Source organism: Agelaius phoeniceus, chromosome 9, assembly GCF_051311805.1.
Source record: "Agelaius phoeniceus isolate bAgePho1 chromosome 9, bAgePho1.hap1, whole genome shotgun sequence".
Taxonomy (NCBI): domain Eukaryota; kingdom Metazoa; phylum Chordata; class Aves; order Passeriformes; family Icteridae; genus Agelaius; species Agelaius phoeniceus.
In genome coordinates this window covers 15143107-15159298 of record NC_135273.1, presented here as the reverse complement: position 1 = coordinate 15159298, position 16192 = coordinate 15143107, and the positions used below count along the sequence as shown (strand labels likewise).

The window sequence follows — 16192 nt, the reverse complement described above, 5'->3', positions numbered from 1 at the left end:
TATGGCCTAAATTCATCAATATATGCCATTTCAGAAAAAGTCGTGAGAGTTATGTATTTAACTGAAGTTCATAATCGATTCCTCCCTAAGACAAAGAACAGTATGTCAACCTGAACTCATTTAAATTTGACCTTTTAATGTGCTAAAGCAGCATACTATCTTATGATTTTAGCTGTGTTGGCTCTTAAATCAGGGTCTAGATGTAAAAGGTCATACTGAATTCCCGAGTTGAATTTTTAACAAGGACAACTCTTAAGTTTTTTATGATTAATACCAAGAGCATGTAGGGATTACTAGAGGAAAGAATAAAAGAGTGAGAAGAGATTTGATTAACAAATTGCTTTTTGTATACCCTATTCTGTTTGCAAACATACACTAATAGGATGACATGAAGCATAGCAAGAGAAATTATGTTTAAAACACAATGCTATGAAATAAAAAATGAGTTGATCTTCATAGTAAGAATGTAAATCTTCAGTTAAAAAAAGAATGTTTGGCTCACATGTGTCAGACATTGCCAAAGCGCAGAGGTAATTATAAGTTTGTGGCTTTATGCTTCTAAAATATTCCTCTCCCACAGGATCTCATGAAATATGTGTATGTTTACAGGAAATTGTGGAAATAGTGAGTCATCTGTTCAATAATTAACACAGGATAATTTCTTGAAAAACAAGATCAGCAGGGTTTCTTTATTCTGATTACAAGGAATTTAGGTTAGCTACTTTTGGATATGCTCAAAACAAGGAGAATTTTCAAAGTGACATTTGCTCTTTGGCAATACACTTTTACCACTAGTTGCTCCAGTTCTCTAAACCCTAATCTTGTATCTGTCACTAGGATCTTTTAAGATTTCATGATATGGGGAGCACAAGATGCTCCCAATACATGGAAATGGCTCAGGTTTCTCTAGTTCAGTAGGCTTATGGAGTTTTCCATAAATACAATTGGAGAGATTGAAGGCAAATGTTGGTAAATGGCTTCTAAAAAGTGATCAAAATCTGAATTGTCTGTTCTATTCTCAAACACTGCAAAAAGGAAAGGAATGATGTCACTCTAAGCATTATGACTTTGCTAAGTTCAATATAAGTAGAGCAACAAAAAAGCTGCGTCATAAAAAATTCATACATATATGCACTACTAACCAACCCTAATTACCAGCCCAGTGAGTCAGAGCAATGAAGTCCAGGGACTGTGACACTCCCTCTGACCAGTCTCTGTGTCAAGCCCTTGGGCAGAGGCTCAGCACCACTTCATAAGCTGTTCCACCTCAGGCACTCTGCTTCCACCTCAGGTACTCCTCTTCCACACTTGTTGGATGTCCACATAACATTCTCTCCAGCCCCAGCCTCTAGTACCAAGTGTCTTTATACACAAATATTGGTGCAATCAGATCACAGCACCCCCTTCCAGCAGTTTCAGGTACCATTCCCTGTCAGTTTTGATCCATGGTCCACACCAAGTCTCAGATCCTCCTTGAGTGTCAGATGCGGCTCATTATGCTCAGGCCTTGTTTGCAGTGTCCTCTTGGCCATGGCTCATTATAATGAGCCACTCAGTCCTTGGTTAAGACAAAGCCATGATGTTGCCTTCATGTGAAATGAAAGACATTGTCTATGGCTCTCCACTCAAAGTAAGCATTTATTCCTGTCAGGTGGTAGTTTGTGGAACTCTGCTATGATTTTCTACTTCATGTTTCTGCATACTAAATGCTGGAGCTGCCTGTGAGTGGTCTAGCTCAGGATGTAAATTACAAGACCTATTTGGGTTCCTCCAGTTCACATCTGAAACCACAGCTCCAGGGGGAACAGGAATAATGTATAAGCAATATAGAGAGCAATCATTTTTCTTTGGCTGCATCTCCTGTTGCAGGAACTGCAAGAAGAAAGGGCATAGAGTCACCACAACATATAAAATATAACTCCAGGATATTATTATAATGATGTAGAAATATAATGAACTCTTTCAAGTCTTTCTTATAGACAGCCCTGTAGAACCAAATGCTATTTTCATTATGAAGAAAATTCAGGAGCTTTATTGCTAAAAAATAGAGCAAGTTCTTGCAAATGCTCAAACAGAACATGATGTCCAGCATAATGAATATGCTAAATGGATTGCCACAGGACACAGAAATTGTTCTACAAGTCTTCTCCATTAATCTTTTAAGAGAATGAGAATCTGCTGCAACACTGGAATTTTGTTTTGGTACTTTCTAATTTAAAGCTTACTGTAGTCTTCATTTCATTTGGAGCCTACAAATAGTAGCTAATGAAATTTGACCTCATAGACAGAGAGTAAAATAAATAATATCTGTACTCATCAATTAAAAAAGCAAAATCTATCAGCACACATTTTAAATGCTTGTAAAAATACATTTCTGACCTGTAGAAGTATTTTAAATTCATGCATTGACCTGTATGACCTTTTTATCAATATACCCCACATGAATAATGCAGCCACCCCAAGCTCATGCCATTAGAAATTGTAATAGTTGTCTGACATGCACAAGCAATGTTACACCGGGGATCTATTTGGCCCAGAGCATTCCATTAAAACACAAAGTGAGTTTCAAATGTACATGTTAAAATGAAACATCAGCTATAATGAAAAAGGAAGCAGAACAGAGTGGGCTTTACTTATTAGTGTACATTTTCCTTTTGAGAAAATTTTGCCACGCTTGTACAATACCTAATGCCATTCCATATTTGAAGTACAATCAATCCACATTTTATTTTGCTTTTAAAATTCTCCTTTGAAAGGTATAAGGCAATCAATGCTCTAGAGAGATCTTGGTATTATTTGAGTTTCTATTGCTATTTAATATTTAGTTTTCAATAAAGCCTTGATTATAGTCCATTGTGTTAGTCACCATACAAGTACTGAGGAAAATGTGGACCCCAATCAAAATGTTCAGCATTTCTGTTTGAGTTATGAAGCTTTGGTAAGCTTAGAAAAAGACAGGTAAAACACAATAGAGTGGACTGGTTATTACTTGTTATTCAGATGTTATCTCAAACATTCAGACTGACATCAGTCCACCATCTTCACATTCTTATATCAGTTCATATAGCAGGATTCTAAACTTAGGTATCCTAAAGAAATTATCCTGTTGGAATTAATGGGTTTTTAAAGTGATTTTAAAGACCTTTAACACTGTGCAGTAGAGTACTGGATATTACATAGCTTTGAAAGATTGTCTTCCTAACAATCACTGCAGAGCTCAGTGAGAAACTGAGCAGTTCCTCAGTTCCCTTTAGCAGTGAGGAATTCAGGCATGGCTCAAAAAGTGCTTATTGGTGTTCTTCTACTAAGAAGTGAATCTGCCTTCAGAGACATCCTTGATGTGACAAGTGTATTCCAAAGTGTACCAGAGGTAAAACAACGGTGGATCAGTGACAGGAGAAGGTCATTTAAGGTTTTGACAATCCTGAATTTATACTGGCTTGACCAAAGAATGCAGGTGAAAATTCTTTTAATGCATTTTTTTAATTTTAGTGGGGCTACTAGTGAGGAAAGTGGTTTTCCCTGACACCAGATGCAGATGAAAAAGTTAATGCTTCTGGGAGGCAGACCTAGTCCTTAAAGATATGTAGCCTTTGGATTCCTATCTATAAAGCCATTGTGGATACTATGTACACTGGTATTTCTGAATCTCAAATATTATCGATAAATTTATTCCATAAAATGAATACCTACATTTATGCACTGCTCCCCACTCTAAGGTGTTTTTTAATAGAAGGCAGACAATGTTTCACAACTTGCCAGCTTTAAGGACATTTGTGTTTGAGTTGAAGTCATTGTACACATCCTGTGATTACTTTTATGCAGTCTCACAGTTTAATATTAAGACTAAATTTTAGTTGACTAAAACAAATTTATTTTTTCATTTTCTTGCTTCATTTTTCAAACTGGAGCACAATAAACAATTTCTTCATCTTCTGAGAGAAAAAGGGCAGATTTTATATAACAAAACAATACAAAAGTTTAATATTTCAGATTATTATGATAAACGTCAGATTTCAGCTTACAGTGAATTTTGTAACAAAGTGGAAAAACAGGGATTTGGAAGAGAAATAGTGAGAGGTCTCTTCCTAACATTTTAATACTGCTGAATTTGAAAAGTTTATGAAAGTTTCCGTCATGTATAATTACTGTATCTACAAGAGCATTTCCTAACAAAGAAAAGGGCTATACTATACTTAGTAACAGCCAGCCTGCCATCCTGCCTCGTTTTTCAGCATTCCTGCTTTTCTTGGAGGTCATTTTTAATGACTATGTACAAGCACCTGAAAAATCAGGTCCATAAATTAACTACCAATTAAGGCAGTACAAAAAAAACAAAAGAGGAAAATGTAATCACTTGTTTCTATATATAAGTCCACTCATTATCATATGGAATGTGTGCATGTTTATCTTGTGCATGTTTATCACATAGCAATTACTGAGGCACAAAAGAAAAGTGACATTTTCATTGTGTTGCAGTCCTGAGACTTCATATAACATGAAGCAAAAGAACCTGCTCTCAAATTTGTATGTCAGTGCTCAATGTGGAAAGAATGTTATCACAATTTAATATAGCAAGTGCTTAATTATTTCTGTGTAACATTTCCCCACATTTGATATCACTGTCTGTCTGGAGTGGCTGTTGACCTAGTTTTCAATTAATTGCAATGAGAATTTTAAAAATGCCTTTAAAGCAATGAATTTTTCTTTACTGAATTACACATGGCAACCAAAATTGTGAATTCGTAATTGATAAACTTTGTTGCCACTATCAATAGTGAATTAGCATTATTACAAAAAATCTTATAAATACTAATGACATCAAAAAACATACAGAATATTGAGATTCTGTGGACAACCAGTATGTCTCTCCAGTAGATATTATTTTTTTTCTTTTAATATTTCAGGTAGGCTTACTCTTTGTTTAAAATTTAACTGCTGGAATAGAAAAAAGAAGACAACCTGGTAGCGACAATGTCCCTTTTATATAATAAGCTTTGGTTCAGTTCTTCAGTTATCTTTTAACTATTTTATCTGTCTTAATCTTATGTATCTTAACTCCCACTGAAACCCAGGAGAATTTATATATCCAAATTCCTTTGTAAATATGGTGCCTGGAAGTGAGAACTGTACTCAAAAATGTTGAGGTTCTAAAACCGAGGTTCTCCACTGCCTGAGGGGATTCAAGCCAAGTATTCTCAGAGCTGGTCCTGCCTACATCCAGAGTCAAAATACCACTCACCCATATGTAGAATTTAGCTACCATCAGATGACATAATGGTTTTACAGCTGTATATGTTTCATCAATTTTATTATGGTGGTTCCAGAATTTTAATGCTAACAAGGAACACAGATGCAAATTGAAATTCACGTATGGTAAATACTCCCAAGTACCTGTGACCTCTCCCTTGTGCATCCAATCATATTTTCTTCTACTTTTTAAACTTTTTTTACTTTTTTTTACTTTTTTCCCCAGAAACGCCTCTCAAAGCAAACATTATAAGAACAAAAGGCTAGTAATTAGGTTGTTGCTGACACCTCAGAATACAGGATGACTGCATACAAGTTAAGTAACATGTAGACTGTAACTTACAGCATTAGAGACATTTACTGTATGCTTTTTTATTTTCAGCACTATAATAGCTATGGTCTGTATTCAGCACCTGCTGGTAAAATTAGCCTCAGCTAACTGCATGTTATTTGTCTCTTTCTATTTCATTATTCACCACCATTTGTTGTTATGTCTATACTATTAGCACCACGTGAATCACCTTAAAGCAATTTAATCAGCCAAGTTCTCCTGTCACTTAATCCTGGTCAGCTTAGGCTGCCCTGGTATTAAGTGAATGCATAATGTAGCTCAATGGATGAAAATTAAAGGAGATCATGTTGTAATATAAATTGCACTCTTATTATTTGTATTTCAAGTTGGTTGCCCTTTAGTAAGTTTTCCATCCTGCATAGCTCACTTTGGTGACAAGGGGTGACAATGGCCTTTAGTAGCTGCTAGTGTGATACAGTTCATAGGGACCACCCTCTGCTAACTCTCAGACCAGTTATTATTTCCCATAAAACTACTTTGAAGTATGCAAGTCAAGCTTGGCAATATTGTCATGGTCAACCATGGACAGTCCTTTATCTGCAAATACATAAGAAATATTCAGGATTCTTATTTTAAAAAAATAAATCTCTATGTTTCTTTTTTTTTCACAGTGTTTTCCATATTTCTGGATAAAAGAAAGGCTGAAGACAGAAACATAGCAGAAGATCAAGGAAGATGCAAAGTGGTCTGGAATTCTGTACAGGCTGGTAAAATTATAAGATCTCATATGATTAATCTTGTATGTAAGACTTTATTTGCTAATGTGAGAGGTTTTCTGTGAATTTGTTTTTCTGTTCCAAAGCTCTCAGTCAGCTTTTGGCATCAGGCAGATGATCAGCATCTTCATTGCATTATTTTCATCACATATCAGGACCCAGGATAGTAAAGTAGTGTTGTGGGGCTTCCCAGTATCTTTAAGGATACACTTCTGATATTTTTTTGCAAGCAGGAGAGAAAAATGTCTCTCTTTTTTGTGATTATTTTAATAATTAATCTTAGCCCTTTTGACCTCTCTGTTTCATATAAATACAAGAGCAAGACCTATGTTTATTTTCATGACAGGGAGTACAGAATTCTCTTCACTCAAGAATGATGATTTCTACCTCTATGCCTTTACATGCATTAGTAAAAAAACCCCAATGTTTAGAAGGAGAAAAGAGAATGAGGAAGACCTGTATTATGCTACTGATTCTTCATCTCCAGGTGGTAGAATGTTGCAAATCATGTGAACTCAGATGACAAATCTCAAAAGGAAGCATTTCCTTACCAGCTATGCCTTTTTATAATGCCACAGAGACAGATGTGATGCATACCAAGAATAAGGGTACAGCCACAGAAGCTGGAGTTGCAAGCAGATAGTGTCTGTAGTTTCCTCAGGTATCCCCACAGTTTACCAGGAAGTCATTAGGTAGCTGGAAGCAGAAAGGCACTTGCTTCTCCCCTGTGCCTTTTTTATTTGGCAGTTCCTAGAAGGGAAAATCTGGAACCTCTGGATACCACATCTGGGATAAGGTTTATTGAAGTTATCCATGAGCACTATCAAAATACAAAGTGTCTGTAGGTTTTGAAAGATGCATTGCATGCAGAAGCTGATTTGTATGTTATGCCCATGAATTTAAAGATAAATGATGCTTCTCCACCAAGTGGAAAAAACTCTGGAAACTTTGGAGCAGCAGTTACATGAGCTTCCATCCTTCACTCTGAAGGAAACTAAATGAAGTCACATGTCTAACAATACAGATATACTGCTGAGCAGCAGCCAGTGGGAGAACAGAGTTTGCTGACAAGAAATGAATAACAGCAGAAGGTAAAAATCCCAGGCAGCACTAATGGTCCTCAAATAGTCTTGTGTGAAATAGAAATACTCTAAGTTAGAATCTTGAACTTCAGGGTTTGCAGTTTTTTAGCTGTACAATATTAGAAAACTTTGGAGCATTCTGTGGAAAGTAAAATTGGTGTTCCATAAGTGACCTTTAAAAAATTATAATGTTGGATTCTTCCCATGCAAAATGCTTCAGATTTTATATCCACACTTTTGCATCTTATACTTCCAATTTTCAATTCAACAAAACCAAGTAATATCAAAACAGCTGAGTATTTTAAACATTATGTATATCAAAATCAAATGACATTTTTGTCTCTGAAAAGAACACACTTGGGGAAGGATAAAAATGCAAATATTTTCATCCATTTTTCCCAGAACTGATAGAAAATGGATCTTTATGTCTGCATAGCCCCAGTCTTATTCCAGTCTTATGTGTTTATGTGACTAGATCAGCTTTGGAATATATATATATATATATATATATATATATATATATATATATCTACATATATATATATATATATATCTACATATATATAGCTACATATATATATATATATATGCACACACAGAATTCTTGAGCTCTAATATATATAACTACCATGCATTTATCAGTCAATATCTGTCCTGCAGTGCTTGTTTGGGGTGTTTGTTGTTGTTAGTTTTTTGTTCTATTCAGTAAAAATTTCTTTATCACCACATGCACAAAACTTCAAATGTATAGCTCCTATTTTATGTAAAAATTGTTTTCCTTCTTTGTTTGAACACATTATTGACATGCATTTTAAAAGAAACTCATCTGATCTGATAGTCTGTAACAGCTTTCTACTCTGTAACTGGTAACATTTTCCTCTAGATGCATTTAAAGCCAATGCTCCTAATTTGCCAGGAGCTCTAAGAGAGAGAGATGTAGAATGCTGAATATGTACCACATCTTTCACGTGGTCTGTCTTTTTCAATATGCAATAACCAGCTATATTAGCATCCAAGTCATGAATCATCACATCAAGTCTCAGGAATGCCAGTTATGTTCAATTTCTTTTCCACAATAAGAATTTCTTATTCCTTTTATTGTGGAGTTATTAGGGAGTCTCATAGGATTTGTACATTAGCAACTGAAAAATGTCATCTTTTTACTTTTTCGGTTTTGGGTTTTTTTGGTATCAGTTCAGGTTATTCATGAGGATGCAGATTTAAATCTAGTACAGTGATAACCAAGCTAGCTGCAAATGAGCTATCTTGGGTGTCAACATCTGTCAAGTTGCTACACCATAAAATTCAGCTTAGGCTAATATACTCAGATATTATCTGAGATCACCTGAAACTGGGATTGTATTCTGTTTGCTTCCTTACTTCTGGACATTGCTCATTTAGTTTCCTCTCAGCTGATTGAATCATCTCACAAGAACGTGACTCACAAACTTAAGCTTTCTACTTCACACCAGTTTCCCAATTAACAGTGAAATTTCAATACTTTCACTGCTAGAAAATCTTTCCTGATATTGAAACACATATCTTCTCCCCTTCATGATGTAATTTTCAAAGACATTTCAATTACTTTTAGTTCAGATCTATTCAGAAACCTCTGAAGATGGAGATTCCCAGCACTGATAGGTCACTAAAACAGTGGAAGAGACCAGGGTTTATGAAACAATGCACCGATGCATGGATGTGCAGTGATATTTGGAAATCATGCACTAACCTTTTAAACAAAACAAAACAAAAAAATCTAAAGTCTCTCACTCTTAGACCTTCTCTTGAAATGTATCACATTTTTTCCTGTTACAACATTCCCTTCCAAAGCTCTCTAACTGCTTCACTCTCATTTTAAACAAGAGTGCCAGATGGTACTTGCCCTGCGGCCAAACATACCTTCTATGTCTTGTCACTTCCTTAGTTTTAATGTGCCTTTTAAGACAGTGATATCTTTTCCAAAGCAGCAGCAAAGATGTTAAAGCATTTTTTGAAGCTCCTCAATTTCTCTAATTTACCCTTTGCTTTTCACTATCTTTATGTGTAGAGTGATGATCAATGTGCCCATCTCACGCAATCCTTTTCACTGTTCATTCTCATCTCATTAGCAGGGTAGGAAGGGCAGTGAATTTGTTTTCTCCATGTAGCTGAAATAATTATCAACCTACTCTTTTGCCAAAAATACAATTCAGAAGCAATTCAGAATCAATTATGTTGCAGAAGACCTCTGAGATCACCAAGTCACACCTATGACTGAATGCCACCTTGTCAATTAGACCATGGCACTGTGTGACATGCCCAGCCTTAAACACCTCCAGGGGCGGTGACTTTGCACCTCCCAGGCTGTCCATTCCAATGTTTCATCACCCTTTCTGCGAGGAAATTCCTCCTACTGTCCAACCTAAACCTCCCCTGGCACAGCTTGAGGCCATTTTCCCTCCTCCTGTCATTAGCTGCTTGGGAAAAGAAGCCAGCCCTCCAAAAGGAATTCTCATTCTGACGGTAAACATAAAAAAATCATATTTGATATGTTCTTGTTTACTTTGTTGTGCAATTAAGACCATACAGGATAGCAGATGGAAACTGATTTCCTCACCTGATATTCCTCAGTTGTAACTATTCCATTGGTACTTCATTGTTCTGAAAACTTCAGTATCTGCCTATCAGTCCTGCAGGCCTGCACAGCAAGTCCTGCAGCAAATCCCTGGGTACAGCTGAGAGTCTCTGCTGCAGCTGCTCTGGCTTTGTCTGCAATGTCCTGTTTTAAGGTAGTCCATGTCTGCTATCATATTTTCAGCCAGTTCTATCATGTTTTTCTGTTCCTAGGTGTCTGATCCATTTAAGTCAGTGGAAGGGTTGTAATAATCTTCAGAGGGCTTTCACTATCCACAGCCAGTCCCTGTCCCAATGTGCTTTTCACTAAGTTCTTCTGATACAAAGAAATACCTTGGAAACAAAAGAGAGAAATGTTTGTGGTCAAATCTTACAAAAGCTTATTTGAATTGTGTATTGTGAATTCTCAATCAAAAAACTATTTTTCCTCTGAAGATCTACCAGTTGACCAGACAAGCAAATGAAGGCAGTGAATTAACTTAATATCTGTACAATGCTTTATGCTAATTTAAATTAACTTTTTTTATGCCCTTTGCTCAAGCTCAGAGAAGAAATAAAGAATTTTGCAGAACCGTTATTAGTTTCTTATATTATCTCTTTCTTTTCAGAGTTCTAGTAAGCTATACTGAAAAACATTATTGAAAGCTCAGTCAGAAGAAAGTATGGGATTGCCCTGTCCTGTCCAATTTAAAGGGTAGATAAAGGGCCCTGGAGACCTTGCAAGACCAAGTTCACCAAGGTGAGTTTAATTCTGTGGGGTTTTTCTCTGGACTAAACTTGATTGGCTGTTGGGACAAGGAATGAACATATTTTGAAACATTTAGAACTCTTTTTAAATACTTGGGAATGCATGATTTTTAACTCTACTATTGTTTTTTATGACCCTAAAAGGTCACATCTATTCTGTAGTCAGAGCAACTCTGCAGGGAATCTTATCTCTGACATATGCCAAATTTTGCAGAATCTCAGCTGCCTAATTGCACATCCTGTACAGTGACTTTTAAGGAGTGTTTTTAGAGCCTCGAGACTGCTACTAACCTTTAAAAAACCCTCAATCAATTTGTTGTGTCACTGCCTATCACCTGTTTAATTTTGGTATTGTATGGTTCTCAAGATAGAATATATATATATATAAAGAAACAACCAGCCAACAAAAAACAAAACCCCAAACAAACAAAAAATCCACCTCCTCCCCCCACAGCTTGACCAATTCCTTTGTATGCACAGAAAAATTTGCACCACCCATATACAGGTGAAAGGATCTCTCTAAACAATCATGTTCTTATGGCTCATACAGGGCACAGCTCTGGCTTAATTGCAATGGCATCTTTTACATGAATTTAAAAGTTATTAGCCCCTTCATGGGGCATTTCCTTAGAAACCTCTTGCATGGCCTCTTCTAGTGCTGAATATTACCTTGTAGGACCAAATGTTGTATAAAGATTCAAACTATCATATGGATTTTGTCTCTCTGTATAAAATGTTGAAATATACATTTAGTTCTGAAGGAATCTTCACTGGAATTAAGAGGAGTACATAGTAGATGTTGAAATTCAGTGGCAGCTGAGTTCTTCATTCACAGAATTATCTGTAAAGGTCTCTGCCAGTATCTCTCCTGTGTTTTGATAAATTTAGGAATTAAATATTAACATGTGACAAGGTCTTTATTACTGAAAGTTTTAGGAAAATGAAATGTGCATATATATTTTATTTGTATAAAATACTAACAAAGAGTTTATAAACTACTACATTTTCCATCTAATTTAAACTGGCTTCCTTTTCACCCAGTTACTGCAAAGCTGAAATTACTGTAGATTTCAAACATTGAATCACTGTTCTTTATACTAGAGATTACTCTAGTAATCTACTCTTAGATTGAGACAGATTCCTTAACCTAAAACTGGTTTGTCAAAAATTATAGACTCTTCCACATTCATGTAATCAAGCAAAGTTTAAATGGAATATGATTGCAAAAACTTTGATCTCAGACAGAATATGGGGACTTTGTATTTAAAACAAAGGAAAAATGGATGTAACATTTGGGTTACTTGCACCCTAAACAGCCCAACATATATATCTGTGAGAATTAGTGTCTAAGAAACTCACATGGCTCAAGTAAGAATGTTTTCTCTACATTAGTGCTTCATTAGCTTTGTGCATGACAATCAATCAAACCAGATTTGTGGGGGTTTTATTCCATCATGGATAGATGGATTTCTGGGTTTTTTTTATTGCAAGTTTAACAGGAATAGAAATATTTCAAGTTTTTACAATTTGCTTTTGTTATTATTAATCTCTAAATACTTGAATAGTTGCCCTCCATAAAATGAAACAAAATAACCTTAAGGTTTCCTGTGTGAAATAATTTTTTATAAAGGTGCAGTTTGGAGAAAAAACTTGCATGTAATTCATTGTGGGTGTCAATGCATTCCTGTAAATACATAGACTATAAATTAACAGACTACAATGCTCTTCCTGACAGCTTCAATGACTAAGACACTGTGGAGAAAATCTTACTCCTTCTTTTTGCTAAAAAATGTTATGTAATTTACTAGAATCAATTAGCACAAACTTCAATTTGAAATGTATGAAAACTCTCTAGTACATACACCAGTTCATATAGTCAGCTTTTCCTAGGATTTCCCAGTGGTATCTGATTTGTAAAAAGTCCATCTATGTACAGCATTTTTAGTTTTGCAGAAGCAGAACATTTTCCATGCTGCTTCCTGCAGACGTGAGCTATACAGAGTTCGTAGGCAGGAGAGTATACTGTGCAGAAATGTGAAGATGATGAATGTTTTTTATGTGCTTTTCATGCTTGGTTTCAGATTAATTTATTCAGACTGAAATGCATTTCAGTTCATTATTTCATTTTAGAGTGATCAAAAAGAAAGATCTTTCCTTTTAGAGGCCCCCTAAAGGAATAATTGCAAGGGCAAAGGGTGACATGATATGGTTAATAAATATCCCTGTATGTGTGACTGCTGGGCATCTTCAAATGCATACAGAAAAATCCACATGAAAGATGAAGACTACCTAGATTCTCCCAGTTCCTGTAGTTGTTTGGTAGTGAGAACTCTGAAGTTCTAATCCATCCTGAGAACAATTGAAGTATTTTCCCTCCATTTCCAGTGAAACAGTAATGGAAAATTCTCTCTTTAAGCTCACCCTGCTGCCTAGCAGCTGGCCATTTCTCATCATCTGTCGTAGCACTGCACTGATGATGATCTCACACACCTCTTTCCCTGTCTGAGAGGGGCAAGGAGCACCTTTGCCTCTTTAGCAGGTCCCTGTGTGTCCGTGTGATCACTGCCTTGCAGCAAGGGAAGATGTGCAGGAGCACTGCCTGACCCACAGTAACAGAAACTGTACAAAGATTCTGTCACTACAGGAATCTCTTTGCACTGCAGAACTAACTGAAAACCATATTTTGTGCTGTACAGTCCAATCCTGTGATGTTACTCTTGCAGCTGCTCCTGAGTTAAATGCAAAACCTACCCCAAATGTGTTTTGTTGAAGTAACATTTGGCATTTCAATAGCCAAGATAAGTGTCAAGAGGTGTTTTTGTTCCAGCTACTTTCTACTTTAGGACTGATTTTTTTTTCTAAGGTAATTTAATTGTTAAAAACACCTTCAATTCCTATACTAAAATTGTATAATTCTTCAGAAAAGTGGGAATGACTCTACAGTTTCTATGCTTCTGGGGCACCTTTCTTTATATTTTATGGTTTTCATTTTTTATTCACACATTATTTTATTCACATGATTTTATATAAGCCTATAATATTTTAGATATATGTACTTTTGGAAAAAAATTGCTTGAAAAAATTAATAGCTCTTTATTGGCTTGCTGTTTCTTAAGGAACATAATACCACACGTTTACATTGCAGGAGTTAATAATTTATGGCAAACTCCTCAAGGCATTATCAAACTGTGTGAATTTGTGTATCTGATCAAATATTTATTAGTTGCAGTCTCTTCCTACACTGATTTTTCTTTTCATTTATTGCTCTAGGCCGTACTGCAGAACTCTTAGGTGATACTCATGGGCATATGCCCCCAAAAGTAAGGCAATCATTGAAATACCCAACTTCAAAACAACACACTGTGTGAATTTTAATTTTTGTGGGGGATTTTTTTAAAGTAAACAGAAACACTATTTAATTATCTTTTATCTCTCATTTACTTGATCTATATTAAAATTAAACAGAAACAAACTTTCATCATCTAAGCTGCTAATAGATTTAAATTTTGATTGAGCGATGTCCTTAGCTTTTATACTTTTTTTTTTTTAATATATTTATATTTAAGCTCTTCTTATTGTGGTATAATCCTACAGAGAGTGATTTGATTCTTCATTCACTGTTTACATTCTCTGTAAAGGTCTGCCCTCTATTCTCCTTTTCCATAAGCATGTTAGGTGTGCAATGAATCCATTGCACTCCACTAGTCTGAAACTTTGGAAGTGGTAAATGTAATAACTCATAGAAGAGTATAAATAAAATGTTAATAAAAAAAAAAGAAATACAAAGTGTGCAAACTTCACCACCACTCTCAGCTTCAACATCTCCTTCCAAAATGTCCTTTACAAGAAAGTTTTTGACTTTGTCTTACTGGATAGCTTCAAAGGATAGAAAACTGTCTTCTGGACTGTGACCAGTTATGCTTTGCAATAGGACTTTGCTTCTCTGAGCACCATGCAGCAAGTTTTCAGGATCTCTTTTATAATTTGAAAATCTGTATGACTATTTTTAAATTGATTGAACGAAAATAATCCTGGTTTTGCTCAGAAAAATAACATGTCTTGCACTTCTTTAGAGGCATAAGAATCTCTGGAGTAACCTGTTTTCAGTAATTCTACCATAGGAAATTCCCTGTATATAGGGAAAATCAGAGGCACTATCTTTTTATCTTGTTCTCTTTAATGTTCTTTATAGATTCTCATCTTACCTCAGAGGATATAGGCCACAATAAGCCATGGAGACATTGTGTAAAATAATACTTCTTATAATATCCCATATTCTCTTAAATAGAGACATCTTCAGAACTAAGTTAAATTGACAGACTGTTGCAGAATGCAAACTAATGCACACAGGCAAAATAATCCTGAGTTATGCTTACAAGAATTCACATTTCATAAAGCAAAACAGGGAGAAATTCTTGGGATAGTGCAAAGAGAGACTTGTGAGACCTATGCATTATTTAGATTCATACAAATAGATGAAGAGGTGCTAAGCCTATGATGAGCCCTGGGCAGCCTTGGCAATTATGGATAAGCAAAAGTATCACAAAGAATGAAGCACCCTGCAGCACTCACTGCCATCCACAGCTCTGAGTGTTAGACCTTACAGCAACAGGAAACAAAGAAACCAATCCCCCCTTGTCCCCTTCTAAAGAAGAATTCTGGTGCTGGACAAATGATACATACAATATTGGTTATTTCATTACTGAAATTTTCTTTAGGATGGATGGATGGATGGATGGATGGATGGATGGATGGATGGATGGATGGATGGATGGATGGATGGATGGATGGATGGATCTCCTGTGTGTGAATATATAGTCTTGTATGAAATGTGAGAAATAATGGTCTGCATTTCCATTGGTCACTACTAATAAAAATGAAATGTCTACTAAATAATCACTGACTGATACTTTTTATAGCTACCTAAACAACATCTGCCCTGATATGCCAACTTTTAATGGTTTTTTTTCTTTGTATTATCAATCAAGCATACATATAGACAATTGATACAGCTAGAAGAAATTTCACATTAGTCCCAAGATTCCTTAATGACTCATCAAGGTAAAAGAGCTCTAGTCTACAATAATAAGTCAGCTTGGAGAAATAAAAATTTCAAAATTTAAATTGTTGAGAAAACAACCATCATGCTTATGTTATTCCACTAGCTTGGCCCTGGACATTGGTATAAAGAGGGCAGAAAACATCTGGTAGATCTGTTTATATTTCATGGACTGTGCTATAATTTTGTAAACCAAGCTGAATTTAATGCCAACATGCTTAGTTTCTTTCTTTCATTCTCCAGAGATGTCAATGTGCTTTGTTTTTCATACAGAGATGGAGAGATGATTACTAAATTACTTTCTCCACCTGTTTACATATGATACCTGGTCTCTAGGAAGATTACTTAAGGATTTACAGGAAGAGTTTCAAAG

General features: G+C 35.6%; 1 long non-coding RNA gene across 1 annotated transcript; it reads left to right on the top strand.

Annotated features, from left to right (window-relative positions):
- Window positions 1-6265: 6265 nt before the first annotated feature.
- Window positions 6266-16192, top strand: LOC143694805 (uncharacterized). The gene is made up of 3 exons (XR_013183527.1): window positions 6266-6309; window positions 10622-10752; window positions 16093-16192. It is a non-coding gene; the product is annotated as an uncharacterized LOC143694805 (long non-coding RNA).